The sequence below is a fragment of the Zalophus californianus genome, chromosome 2 (assembly GCF_009762305.2).
Source record: "Zalophus californianus isolate mZalCal1 chromosome 2, mZalCal1.pri.v2, whole genome shotgun sequence".
Lineage (NCBI taxonomy): Eukaryota > Metazoa > Chordata > Mammalia > Carnivora > Otariidae > Zalophus > Zalophus californianus.
This window is the reverse complement of record NC_045596.1, coordinates 120,154,614-120,168,095: the sequence shown is the minus strand read 5'-3', so window position 1 is coordinate 120,168,095 and position 13,482 is coordinate 120,154,614. Positions and strand designations below refer to the sequence as shown.

The 13,482-nt window shown below is 36.7% G+C and overlaps 2 pseudogenes; one reads left to right on the top strand and one right to left on the bottom strand.

The window, feature by feature from the left end:
- The first annotated feature begins 3,867 nt into the window (after positions 1-3,867).
- On the top strand, positions 3,868-4,929 carry LOC113925479 (annotated as a pseudogene).
- Positions 4,930-6,153: 1,224 nt separating this feature from the next.
- LOC113925707 lies at positions 6,154-6,645 on the bottom strand (annotated as a pseudogene).
- Between the last annotated feature and the right edge of the window lie 6,837 nt (positions 6,646-13,482).

The window sequence follows — 13,482 nt, the reverse complement described above, 5'->3', positions numbered from 1 at the left end:
AAAGGACACATACTATCTGATCTCAATTATATGATTACATAATATTCTGGAAAGGACAAAACTATAGAAAGAGTAAAACAATCAGTGGTTGCCAGGGGTTTGTTGTGGAGAAGGGTTGCATAGGTGAATTACGGAGGATTTTAGGGCAGTGAAACTATTCTGTATGTTACTGTAATGGTGGATATACTATATCATGCATTTGTCAAACCCCATAGAACTTACAGCACAAAGAATAAACCTTAATGTATGCAAATTTTAAAGCATTATTTAGGAGGTCCGGGGATCCCAGGATGGAATGCAGACCATGACCAAAGAATCTAACTATATTACAAATGTATGAAACAGCCTCAGTGTAAGAGGATACGAGAGAAATGTCATAACCCAACTCATTTTGGAAATGAGTTGAATCTTAAGACTATAGGCAAAAGAAACTGCACATAAGCACTACACTGTTTTTAATAAAGTTGTTTTCTACAGGAGTAAAGGTTAACAATTATAATACTCCTATGTACATATCATGTAATTGAACAATTAAAAAAAATGGTTGGTGGATGGTGGGAGCCAGGTTTCTCACTGTTGGAGTACAAGTTTACAGATAGGCAAGGGGAGCCCTCCAGAATAATCCATGTGGTAATGGATCATAGTTGAAGACATCAGTATGAACTCATGTTTAGCTTAATAGAGATGTTGATATATAGGGATATTTATAAATAAGTTAGTATACACGCATATATTTCCCTGTTCTGACAGCCGAGAGAGTCAGAAAGTAACAATATCCCAATAACAATGAGCACACCGAGTGCTCAGATTTGGTTTCTAATATTATTCTCCAATAAAAGAACCAGGGCTCCTTGAAGAAATGGCTGATTCTAATACTGGGACCAGAAATATACAAGATGAGCCTGCAGCACCTTATAGTGTTAGAAAGTAAGGAAATACTTAAAAAATTCTACATTGATGGGGTTATGTCAAAAGAACATAGGAGCCAACTGAAAGAGCACCCAATGATGGAAATATGTGAGCAACAAAATAACGTAGTATTATATTATAACCAAAGAATAACATATATATCCATTAGTCCATACTGATAAAAAAAAATTTATAGGGGTAAAAGGCAAATCCCCCTTGCAGAAGAAGTCTAAATAATATATATAGATACATATCCTTCAAGGAGAGGGAGAATAAATACCTACTCTTTAAATGTGGGCTGTACATAGTGACTTTTTTCCCAATAAATACATATGGAAAGGGAGGGGGAGAGTAACTTTACGGTGGAGGAATCTGACAAATATGACTTCAGCCAGGTGATTGAGGTCAACACAAGCAGTGATAAATCAAGCTAACATACGGTCCCTTAATATGACATAATGAAAATGGCACTTCACCTGTGACCTTCTCAAAACCCATAGCCTAATCATAAAAAAAGTCAGAAAAAGTCCATTAGAGTAGCATTCTACAACATACCTGACCAGTATTCTTCAAACTGTCAAGGTCATGAAAAACAAAGAATGTCAAGAAACTATCACGGCCAAGAGGTGCCTAGGGGGATTTGACTACTTAATATAATGTATCCTGGTTGGGATCCTGAAACAGAAAAAGACATTTCACGAACATTAAGGAAATCTGAATAAACTATGGGCTCTAGTTAAGGGCAAAGTATCAATATTGGTTCAGTAATTGCAGCAAATGTACCATACTGGGGTGAGATGTTAATAAAAGAAATTGGGTGGGAAGGTAGGTGAGAACTGTCTGTACTATCATCCAGTTTTTATGTAAATCCAAAACTATTCTAAAAAATAAAGTCTATTTTTCAAAAATCTCCTCAATTACCCAGTTTAATTGTACAGTTTTCTTGGTAGGACACTGACTGATAATCCAAATGTCTAACCAGAAGCAGAATGGTTAAGAAAAAACTGTTTCTCTTGACTAGATGTAGCATTATACACCTGTTAAAAATCTTTTAATGAAAAGTATAAAAGGGAAAATGTTTAAATTACATTGAGTAAATATTCGAAAAGCAGAATGTATCATTTCATATGTATCATGTTTAACAACTGTGTTTATTTTTTAACTTGAAGAGGAAGAAGACTAGGAGGACAGGCATCAATACATGAAGAATACTTATAAGTAGTAGAAAACTTGTTCTGCTACTCTCTACTTTGTGGAGATTTGTGGAAATTTGTTTTCCAAATTTCTATGAGTACATACTACCTTTGTGATGAAAAAAGTAACCTACACTTGAAAACTTTTGATAAAGTTTTGTACTTAATTGTATTTCATGCCTTATCTGTTATTTTAATTTTATAATTTCAAAATTCTGGCATAGTTATAATACTCAAAGTTTTGTTATTTGATGTATGGTATGTCAAAGTCCTAACCTCTGGTACCTCAGAATGTTATTGAATTTCGAGATAGATTATTAAAGAGCTAATTAAGTTAAAATGAGATAATAAAGGTGGACCCTGATCCAATCTGACTGGTGTCCATATAAGAGGAGGCGATTAAGACACAGACAGACAGGGGTGCCTGGGTGGCTCAGCTGGTTAAGTGTCTTCCTTTGGCTCAGGTGGTGATCCTGGGGTCCTGGGATCGAGCCCCGTGTGGAGCCCCGTGTGGAGCCCCGTGTCAGGCCCTCGTCAGCTCCTTGCTCAGTGGGGAGTCTGTTTATCCCTCTCCCTCTGCCCCTCCCCCTGCACATGCTCTCTCACTCAAATAAATAAATAAAATCTTTAAAAAAAAACAGACAGGTACAGAGGGAAGACTATGTGCAGACACAGAGAGAAGGCAGACACCTATAAACCAAGGAGAGAGGCCTAGAAAAAAAACAGAAAAAACCATGTGCTGACATCCTGAGTTTGGCCTCTCACCTCCAGACCTGTGAGAAAATTAATTTCTGTCATTTAAGCCTCCAGTCTGTGGTACTTTGTTATGGCAGCCTCAACTAACAGAATGAAGCACTATTCAGTATGAATCTCATTTCTCTCTGCATCTTTTTCAATCTTACTCTCTATATTGTATGATTTAATATTTTCTAGTACTAATTATTTGTTCCTAAAAACAGTATCACGGTGAAAATAATTCGTCTTAATCTGATATTAGCTCAATTGAAGACATTGGAAAAATAAGTTTTCACTGAAATTTGTTGATGCTAAAAATAATTGAATGGGTTCCACGAAGATAAATTTATGTGGATAGGGTACAAATTTACACATATTCTCAAATAAAAACAAAATGAAACAAACAAAACAAAAACACATAGAGAAAGAAGTCTGAGACCCGACGTTGGTGGGTGAGCATTAGAATCACTTGGGAAATTTTTTAAATGGCTGATGCCTCGGTCTAGCTCCAAAAGTTCTGGTTTAAAGGCCTGGCATGTAGTCAGGTCCCTGGAATTTTGAAAGCGCCTCCAAGTCTAATGTGCAGCCAGAATTGAAAACTGCTGCTTTGTATTAAGAAAACACTACCTGAGTTTTCATCTGGGTGAGGGCCTAGTAAAGGTTTTTAAAATTCCTCTCTTAGCCATAGAATCAATAAGAAACAAACGGAACAGTGGAAAGCAAAGAATATCCTATCATCAGTAAAACCAGAGCCACAGCCACAACCTCAAAGCCTAAAATTTGAGGACAAAAACATCTTTATTGATCCTATAGAGAGGAAAGGAGGTGAACATTAACCAGCTTTGGAGCAGTGATTTGGAGTAAACTAATGTGAGATCCTAAATTGTAAACACCTAAACAGAAGGCATCAGATGCTTGGAGTCTCTCAGGAAGTCACAGGACAAAAGTATCTGCCAGCTAGTCAGCACCCACCGTGGTTTTTGTCACTTTCTGTACAGTGGTCTCTATTGTCTCCTGGACGGTTACATCAATGGGCTCCCTGGAGGTGCTCAAGTTGAACATCATGATTCAGGATCAGGGGGAACAGAGCTGCCAGGAGGATCTCTAAACCACCTTCAACACCTGTGGCCACAGTGGAACCCCCCCACACACACACACCCAGGAGGGGACCTGTTCATCTTTATAGATGAAATCACAAATTTCCTGGCTGCGATGTGGGTAATATAATGGAAGATTCAGTCCTGGTGAAAAGGTAATCATAATAAGACTGACTTGTTAGTTGGTGAGATGAGGAAGTGAAGAGGTTTTGAGTGTTGCAAGCTCATAGCTGTGCACCACAGTTCTACTGTACCTTGTAATGAACTATGCTATAAATCTATGCAGAGAAAAACATTGGATCGAAAATGTGTCTGCAACTCAGCCTTTTTCAGGTGAATAGCTCATCAGCTTGCTAAAACCCATACTAGTCATGCACCCAATGGTTGGATTCCCAAATCTAATCTATGGCTACAGGTGGGAGTATATTTCTCTCTCATTCCTACAGCATTTGCCGATAAAGGCATTAATAACATGTTCCTAAGTAATATACGAAGCCCTCAGTCTTCAGAAGGAGATGACTTATTTCAAGGAGAATCTTTCCAACCTGAAATTACTAGTTGTGCTTTGCTGTAATGAGCTATTGTGTAAGAATAGAGTCTACAGTGAGAAACAAGGTGACATACAGCTCATCGATTGCAAAATTCTTGACACAACTACTTGCTACATGATATTAGAAATCATTTCAGTGAAGTTGTAGGTGCAAGTGATGTAGACTATGTTCTCTATCCAGACAGGGAACGCCAGGGTCAGTGGCTGCATGCTTACCTTGAAGTCTACAAAGAATATAAGGACTTTGAGACAGAAGTTACTGAAAAGGAGGGTAGAAATACTCTTTATTCAAGTCACTGGCTTCACATATCTTTAGGAATCATGGGCTGTGATTCAAGCCAAATACTCCACTATTGAGGATGATTTCCCTGAGTAAGCAATTGTTCGTTTTAACAAAAACTTCAAAATGAAGCCTGCAGTTACTGTATTAAAAGTGCTTAAGTAAAGAAATTTAATTATTCATAGGCAGCTGAGCAATCTTTGTATATCTTTTCTTAAGAAATTCTAAAAAGCCAATATTAATTAAAATTGTTATTTCACTTGGTTACCTTGCTTGATAAATTATGGCTTCTATACAGTCAATTTTTTTAAATAGATTGAACGATGTCAAGAAATATGCTTACTGCTATCAGTATGTGGAGGCATAAAAATGTTGAATCTACAAAAAGCTGTGAAGATGTCAGTTTAATCCTTTCTTTGATAATTTAATCTATGTTATATGTGAATTCTTATAAATTTAACATGATTCTGTGACTTTCATCTGTTTTATCTGTTTGTTGAATGTAAGCAATGAGAGTATTCTAGAATAAATTTTTAGTTTTACTTTAATTATAGTACACGTTCTAGGTGTTCAGTGTAAACATTGTACTCTTAATGCACTGTAAGTAAGATTCATATTTATTCTTTTTTTTAAGATTTATTTATTTGAGGGAGAGAGAGAGAGCAGGGGCTGGGGGAAAAGCAGAGGGAGAAGGGAGAAAATCCTCAAGCAGATTCCCCATTGAGCATGGGGCCCGACTTTGACCTCAATCCCAGAACCCTGAGATCATCACCTGAGCCAAAATCAAGAGTCAGCCACTGAACTGACTATGCTATCCAGCCCCGCCTTTCTTTTTTTTTAAGTGAGCTCTTCACCCAACCTGGGGCTTGAGCTCGCGACCCTGAGATCAAGAGTCACACGCTACTGAGCCAGCCAGGCACCCCATGAATCATTTATTCTTGAAATATCAGTCTCTTGCATAGATAATTGAGGATACTTATATAAAAATATGTGTTTGGGAGAATGAAATACATTTACCTTCTATGTTGGTGGTATGTCTTTTTTAATTGAATATTGAAAAACATTGCTTTTAGGGGAGCCTGGGTGGCTCATTTGGTTCTGTGTCAAACTCTTGATTTCAGCTTTTTTTTTTTTTCAGTTTATTTAAGAAATTTTTATGGCTCAGAACCTTCCCTCCTTGGGCAATGGCAGGAGTTTCGGAAACCGGCCCTTGGGGACAGAGCCAGAGGCACTAGCGTGGAGGAAAGAGTGGCACATTTGGTCCATTGTCCTGTGTGGGAGTATGGTGGGGTCGGGTTGCAGACTCTTCTAAGGACCCAGACATGGCCCCCTTGGTCAAGGTTCACATGCCAAAGCAGAGCATGAGGTCAGCCTGGCTTGGGTGAGGGCTCAGTGCCCCTTGACCTTGCCCTGCGGTTCCTGGACCTTCCGGAAGCTGAGCACCACCAGGCCTACACTGATGGCATAGGTGGTGATGCAAACGATGCAGAAATCATAGAGTACAAAGAATAGGATCCAGGTCAGGTAGACAGAACCGACAAGAGACACCAGGGAACTCAGCACCAGCAGGATAGATGCCCAGCGGGCCCGGAGGCAACCCAACAACAGCTGTAAAGTGTAGAAGATGCAACCAAATATGCTATTGGATTGATTGAGGATGCTGTCCTGACCGAGCACGTGTTCCACCAGTCCGAAGCCCCGGCCCCACCTGGAGGAGAAAATGCTCGAGCAACTGATGGCGGTACCCACGTCGCAGAGCGCGCGGTAATCCCAGTCCTGGGCGCGCGGTGCCTTCACGTGCAGCGCGTAGAGAGACAGCACTAAACCCGCGAGGCACAATGCCAGCCGCACCCATCAGGGGTTCCCCCAGGTAGCACCCATGTCTTCTGGTCCCGCCCGAGGCACCCGCCCACAGGGAACCAGCCACGGAGCAGGGGCAGGGCAGGATGTGGCCATGCCTTCTCCCCATTTTGGGGAGGGGGATTCATTTTATTTTATTTTTATTTTATTTAGATTTTATTTATTATTTATTTGACAGAGAGAGACAAAGCGAGAGAGGGATCACAAGCAGGGGGAGAGGGAGAGGGAGAAGCAGGCTTCCAGCTGAGCAGGGAGCCCGATGGAGGGCTCGATCCCAGGACCCTGGGATCATGACCTGAGCCAAAGGCAGACGCTTAATGACTGAGCCACCCAGGTGCCCCTATTGGGATTCTTTTTTTTTTTTTAATTTTTTTATTGTTATGTTAATCACCATATATTACATCATTAGTTTTTGGTGCAGTGTTCCATGATTCATTGTTTGTTCATAACACCCAGTGCTCCATGCAGAACGTGCCCTCCTCAATACCCATCACCAGGCTAACCCATCCCCCTCCCCCCCTCCCCTCTAGAACCCTCAGTTTGTTTTTCAGAGTCCATCATCTCTCATGGTTCGTTTCCCCCTCTGACATACTCCCCTTTTCTTTTAAAGAATTGATTGGTAAACATTTAATTACTTTGACAGACATTGGATGATTCTGTGACTAACTTTTCTCGTAATTAATTCTTGCTTAAGTTAATATGAAAGTCCATTCTGAAGCCATAAACACCTCTGCAATGCAGTGAGTAGTCAGAGGTGAGGTGACTGGGCAAATATGCAGGAGGCTATCAAGAGTCAAAGATCTATTTAAAGAAAACCCAGGAAGTAGGTACCTTAATGAACTCTGACCCTAACAATAAGGAGCTATTCTGATCCCCAACCCATGACTCTCCCCGCCTTATTTTGGCACAGGTTTTAGATTTGTTCGTTCTCACATTCTGGCATGGAAAACACAAGGTGGAAGATGTACAGTTATCTGAAGTGGGACAGGCAATGGGAACAGGCAGCTAGTACAGCTTAGCTAGTATGGCTTGAGAGATCAGACTACCTGAAGGGAAGAAGAATGGGGACCCAAAGAGAAATGGAGGGCCAGAAGAGACAACACTCTAGAATAACCCCAAGGAACCAGGTTAGAGAAAGATAGGGAGATAGAGTAAGAAGCAAGCACAGAAATGCCAAGAAGTCTGGGTACCACAAGAGCTGTAAGATCAAACCCCATGTCGGGTTCTGCACTGTATTGATGATTCCATATACTAAATATGGTCATTTAAGTTGTAAGTTTCAGTTTTTAAAAGTTTACTATGTCAAATAGTTTTTAATCAAAAATGCTTTTTAGGGGCGCCTGGGTGGCTCAGTCGGTTAAGCGGCTGCCTTCGGCTCAGGTCATGATCCCAGGGTCCTAGGATCGAACCCCGCATCAGGCTCCCTGCTCAGCAGAGAGTCTGCTTCTCCTTCTCCCTCTGTCTGCCTCGCTGCCTACTTATGCTCTCTCTTTATCTCTGTTAAATAAATAAATAAATAAATCTTTAAAAAAATGCTTTTTAACTTAGATATTCTAGATTTTGTTCTATACTTAAAATCTGATATAACAAAATGTGAAATAAATACTTATGATAGAGGACTTTTGTTTTATCTTGTATTTTTTATTTTGTTTGGGGATAAGGGGGACGCAATTGGTATTCGAAGGAAGTTAGATCTCTGGTATAAATAAGTAGACATCAAGTTTCAGAAATTGATGTGTAGGGTTCAATAGTCATAGTATACTTTGAAAATCAGTCTGGCGTGCTTTGCATTTCAGTCGTGAGTGCCCATGTGCAAAGTTGGCTTAATGGATATGTATATTCAAAATATGCAGCTATGAATTTATTCTCTGAGAAATTTTATAGGAATTTGGCATATTATACCAAGAGACTTATATTCTCAGACCAGTGTTCTAAAATACTTGGATTATTTCAAGATGTTTAAAGCTAATAATGTAAGTACAAACAGCTAAATACCATTTTAAATGGCAAATTCTAGTTACATAAACAGAATGTTAGAATCTGTTTGTATCTATAGCAGTGTTAAAACAAGATTGTTTTTCTACCTCCCCAAAGTTATAAATGTTCCCTTTTCTTTTTAAAACCATTTTGCTACAGAATCAATAGAATTTTGCCTAGTTGACTAAATGAATGGAATCAATTAAACAACTTTTATAGTGTTAGAATGAACTTGAAAATGTGTTTTTGGTGGAATTTTCATCTATTGATGGAACATTTTTATAGAACCATGAAGAATATGTAACAGCCTTAATTTTTTTGCTTACCAATCTCTTAAAGTATGACAGCATATACCTCGAAGAACTGGGTGAGGGGGTGAGCCTTTTTCTACCTTACTCCATAGTCTTTCTTAAATTACAGTGAATAGAGATTCACTGAGCCATTACCAGTAGACTGGGCATAGCTGCCAGTTGTGATATTGTTGTAGGCTTTTCAGAGAGATTTGTGTAAAGGTGACTATAACAGTGAATAATAGCTCTCATGTTAGCCCTGGGAGTATGTATGGATGTTAGGAACAAAGTGAGATGTTTAAGACACCATTCCCACTCATTGGTGAGATTTTGTGTGTTTTTAGTGTTAAGATGGTCATACTTTCTGTACAGGTTTTGGGATCATGGTGCAGGTTAGTAATAGTTTCATATTGTTTTTCTTTATATTGACCATTTAAGAGATTCTAAAAAATGTAAATCTCAACAGTCTTTTTAAAATATTCCTCTAATTTGCACTGGGGCTTGCTGAAATATCTCTTGCTTTTTTATGTTAAGTTAAAGAGCTTGAATGCTTGACTTAATAACTGGTAGTAAGTTCAATTTGTAGATATGAAAATGGTTGTTAGAAGTGGTACATGATTACATATTTAACAAACCATATTCAATCTTGTTCTCTTTTTTCCTTATATATTTACACAATCTTATCTCACAGTGATATTTGATTTTTTTTCCCTTCCAATCCCATGCTTCCACCATCTTCTGGAAATCAAAGAGATGTAGTCATAAATGATTATCTGAAATCAATGAGCACAAAACTCATCAACTAGGTCTTCCTGGGATGTATATAAAAGTGTATAAATAAAAATCAGCAGATTAGTATAAATTTTATCTTGAATATATTTGATTGTATATTGCTTTGCATTCCCTTTCCTCTTGTAGAAATTTATCTGTCAGAAATGACCCAGCTCTTTGGTTTTGGACTGGAAACAGCCAATAGTTCTGGCTGCACAGTGGGATAATGGGAGCCAGAAATAGGGTTTATTGGTTTTTATGTTAATGTCTATACTTATTTATACAGGCTTTCAGTGCCTAATATGTTGTTGCTTCTTGAGTTGGCCATTCATTTTTGTGAGGTTAGATTCTGAAAGCAATCAATTAACACACTGTTACATTAATAGAACTCCATTCTTTGAGTCATGAGTCTAAGCTAAAATAAATTTAAAATATAATCTAATGATTACAAACTGAAGTATTACCTTTCTTATTTGCAGTTATTAACCTTTTTCTACCAAAAAAAAGGCTTGAAATGGTACATATTTCAGTGTGAATCTAAATCCCATGTATATAAGACATGTGATAATAATAACTCTTAGTTCAACTTAAGCATATCTCATTGGCTTCTCTAAATAAAATCATTCATTAGGGGATTGTAAAAGATAGAAAAAACATAAGTAATCTCTTATTTACAGCTATTTCCATTTTTGCTGAACCAAAATATTTATCTTAACTTCATTTTAACTTCATAAATATATATTGATAAACCTTCCAGTTTTAAAGGAAAGAACATTTTCTGAAATGTTAGAAACCTCAGCTTTTAAAATTATACAGACATTTATTTTAGGTTACATGTAGACTTCTGTTTGATTTTATGAATTCCCTACTTGGTAATATAAATAAAAATAATATCTAATAGTTTGTTTTCCTACCTTAAATTGCTTTCAATAAGCATTTTTTCTGCAGTCCAAAGTGACATAGTCTTAAGCTTTCAATATTAACCATTCAGTTGACAGAGAAAGTTAACAATGTTCTATACTAGGAGGAGAGTTTTGTTATTGGTAGCAATTTGCACTACTTTACAGAAAAGAAGGCAAGTGCTGGTAATTATTATGCACAGAGGAAAAAAGAATTATAAGTATGTAGTAAAGCAACCTCATCTTTGTTATGAAATGGACTTGTTCTGATTTTTCTTCTTTAGCTTTCTTTCTTTCTTCTTTAGTTAAATTTTAGAGTGTCCTTTGGGGACACATTAAGTCAAAATGTTTTGTTTGTTTTTGTCCATTTTTTTTAAGAAAACATTAGTTATAATGAATCATTTTTTTTCTTTTTATTTCCTATTGCATACCACCTCTGTGATTACAATGTTGTCTTGGACTTTAAATCTTTGAAGAGAAAAGTATATCCATTATTTTAAGTTATTTTTCCCTGTCTTTGAAGCTCAGTCTATAAATGTGTTACTAAAAAGGAAATTACTTCAATTAGCATTACTTAAATACTTGAATACTGAAATTAATAGCATATATTATAAGATAAATTAGATTTTTTGAACAGATATTTTTACACTAGAAAATTTCATTTCTCCATCACAGTGTGAAAGGGATGAAAGATTTGTACCATTTGAATGGAAAAAATATATAATGGGCATAGAAAATAATCTTTTGTGTTAGGGACATCCAAAACTTAAATTGTTAGTAGGTTTCTGTCCTGAAATCTGCTTTCCCCTCTTTACTATACTTGATGCACTTATTATACTACTGATATTATAAAGCAGCAAGGATAAAATATCATCATGCTGTGTTCAGTATGAATCCTATGGCTTTTCTAGTTATGAAAAATTGTTCTCTAAATTATTTATTTCAAATAATAACTCCTGAATGTAGGCATGTTTTGTTTACATCTTACCCATTAATGGTGTTATGAATACCATTAATCACTTTAATAGAACACTGATAGGATGTTTTAAAAATTAATAACTAATATAAACTATGGTCTTTGGGTGGTAGTTATGTGTCAGTGTATGTTCATCAATTGTAACAAATACAGCATTTGGGTGGAGAGTGTTGATCATGGAGGAGGCTATGTGGGGTGGGGGGAGAAGAGAGGGAGAAGAGGTATATGAGAAATCTCTGCACTTTCCTCTTACTTTTGCTATGAACATAAAACTTCTCAAAGAATTAAAGTTTATATTTTAAATATAAAAATAGTATATGTGCTAATTAACGAAGAGTAAGAAAAAGCTGACTGATTTGAATTGTAGGTGCTCCTGCTGGTTAAATTTCAAAAGGAACTTTACTACACTTGATCTTAGCCAAAAGGCCGGGAAGTGATCAAAAGGAACTTTAAAGAACAGGTTGAAACCTATTGTATCTATATAAACTAGCTTCATGACCTGGAAAAGATTCCGCAAAAGTGGCAGGAAAGACAGATGAGAGTGCATACCTGCCATTGTTGTGCTTGTAGTGGGCTGCTATTTACATGTAGGTAGTGACAGAGTGACATTTTTTTTGTCCAATAATCTGAAATTTTTCCCTGCATGTACCTGTACTGAGATAACTACAAATGGTTGGAATCTACAAAGAGGAAATGTTTTGACTCTACTGTATTTAGGAGCCTTTGTACATGTAGATCAGTTTCCATGATATGAAGTATTTGAAGTTTAAAATACAGCATTGGGGGGCACCTGGCTGGCTCAGTCGTTAAGCATCAGACTCTTGATTTTGGCTCAGGTCCTGATCTCAGGGCCGGGGAATCCAGCCCTGCAACGGGGCTCCAAACCCAGGACAGTCTGATTGTCCCTCTCCCTCTGTCCTCCCGCTGCTCATATTCTCTCTCAAATAAACAAATAAATAAAGTATTTAAAATATATACATGTATATTCATATATATGTATAAATAGTCTTTCAAACATATACATATATTTATATATTATATATTATAATATGTTATAATATATAATTATTTATAATTTTAATAATTTATATATTTTATATAAATATATAATAATATATAAATAAATAAAGTTTATATTTTTTTAATTTAAAATTTAATTTCTGTATTTTTTACTACTGTTAACTTAGGTAAAATTTGTCCTGTGATGTTTTGCTTTACTTCTGTTTAATAAAGCATTTAACCATTGATTACATGAAGAAATCGATCCTTTTTTTTTGAAGGAATGTATCTTTTTAAAAAGATTCTACTCTGTCAATAAAAATTGGTTGTAACAATCAAGTTGGATTCTAGTTGTAAAAAATCAAGATAATTTAACATAGTAACAGATTTTAAAAAGAAAAACCACATGACCAATTCAATAGGCGAAAAAAATTCCCTTGATAAATTCATGACAAAAAAAAACAAGTCTTTCAGCAAACTCAGAATAAAATACTTTCCTCAATCTGGAAAAGATTTTCTGTAGAAAACCAATAGCTAACATTATACTTAATAGTGAAATACTGAATAATTTCTTCCCGAGATAGGGCAAGAATGCCCATTTTTTCTACCTCCACTCAACCATGCCCTAACTCTTCCAATAAGGCAAGAAAAAGACACAAATTCATAAAAATAAGAATAGAAGGAAAGGAAAGGAAAGGAAAGGAAAAAGGAAAGGAAAGGAAAGGAAAGGAAAGGAAAGGAAAGGAAAGGAAAGGAAAGGAAAGGAAAGGAAAGGAAAGGAAAGGAAAGGAAAGGAAAGGAAAGGAAAGGAAAGGAAAGGAAAGGGAAGGGAAGGGAAGGGAAGGGAAGGGAAGGGAAGGGAAAGGAAGGGAGAGAGGGAGGAAGGAAGGAAGGAAGGAAGGAAGGAAGGAAGAAAGAAAGAAAAAAAAAGAAAAGAAAGAAAGAA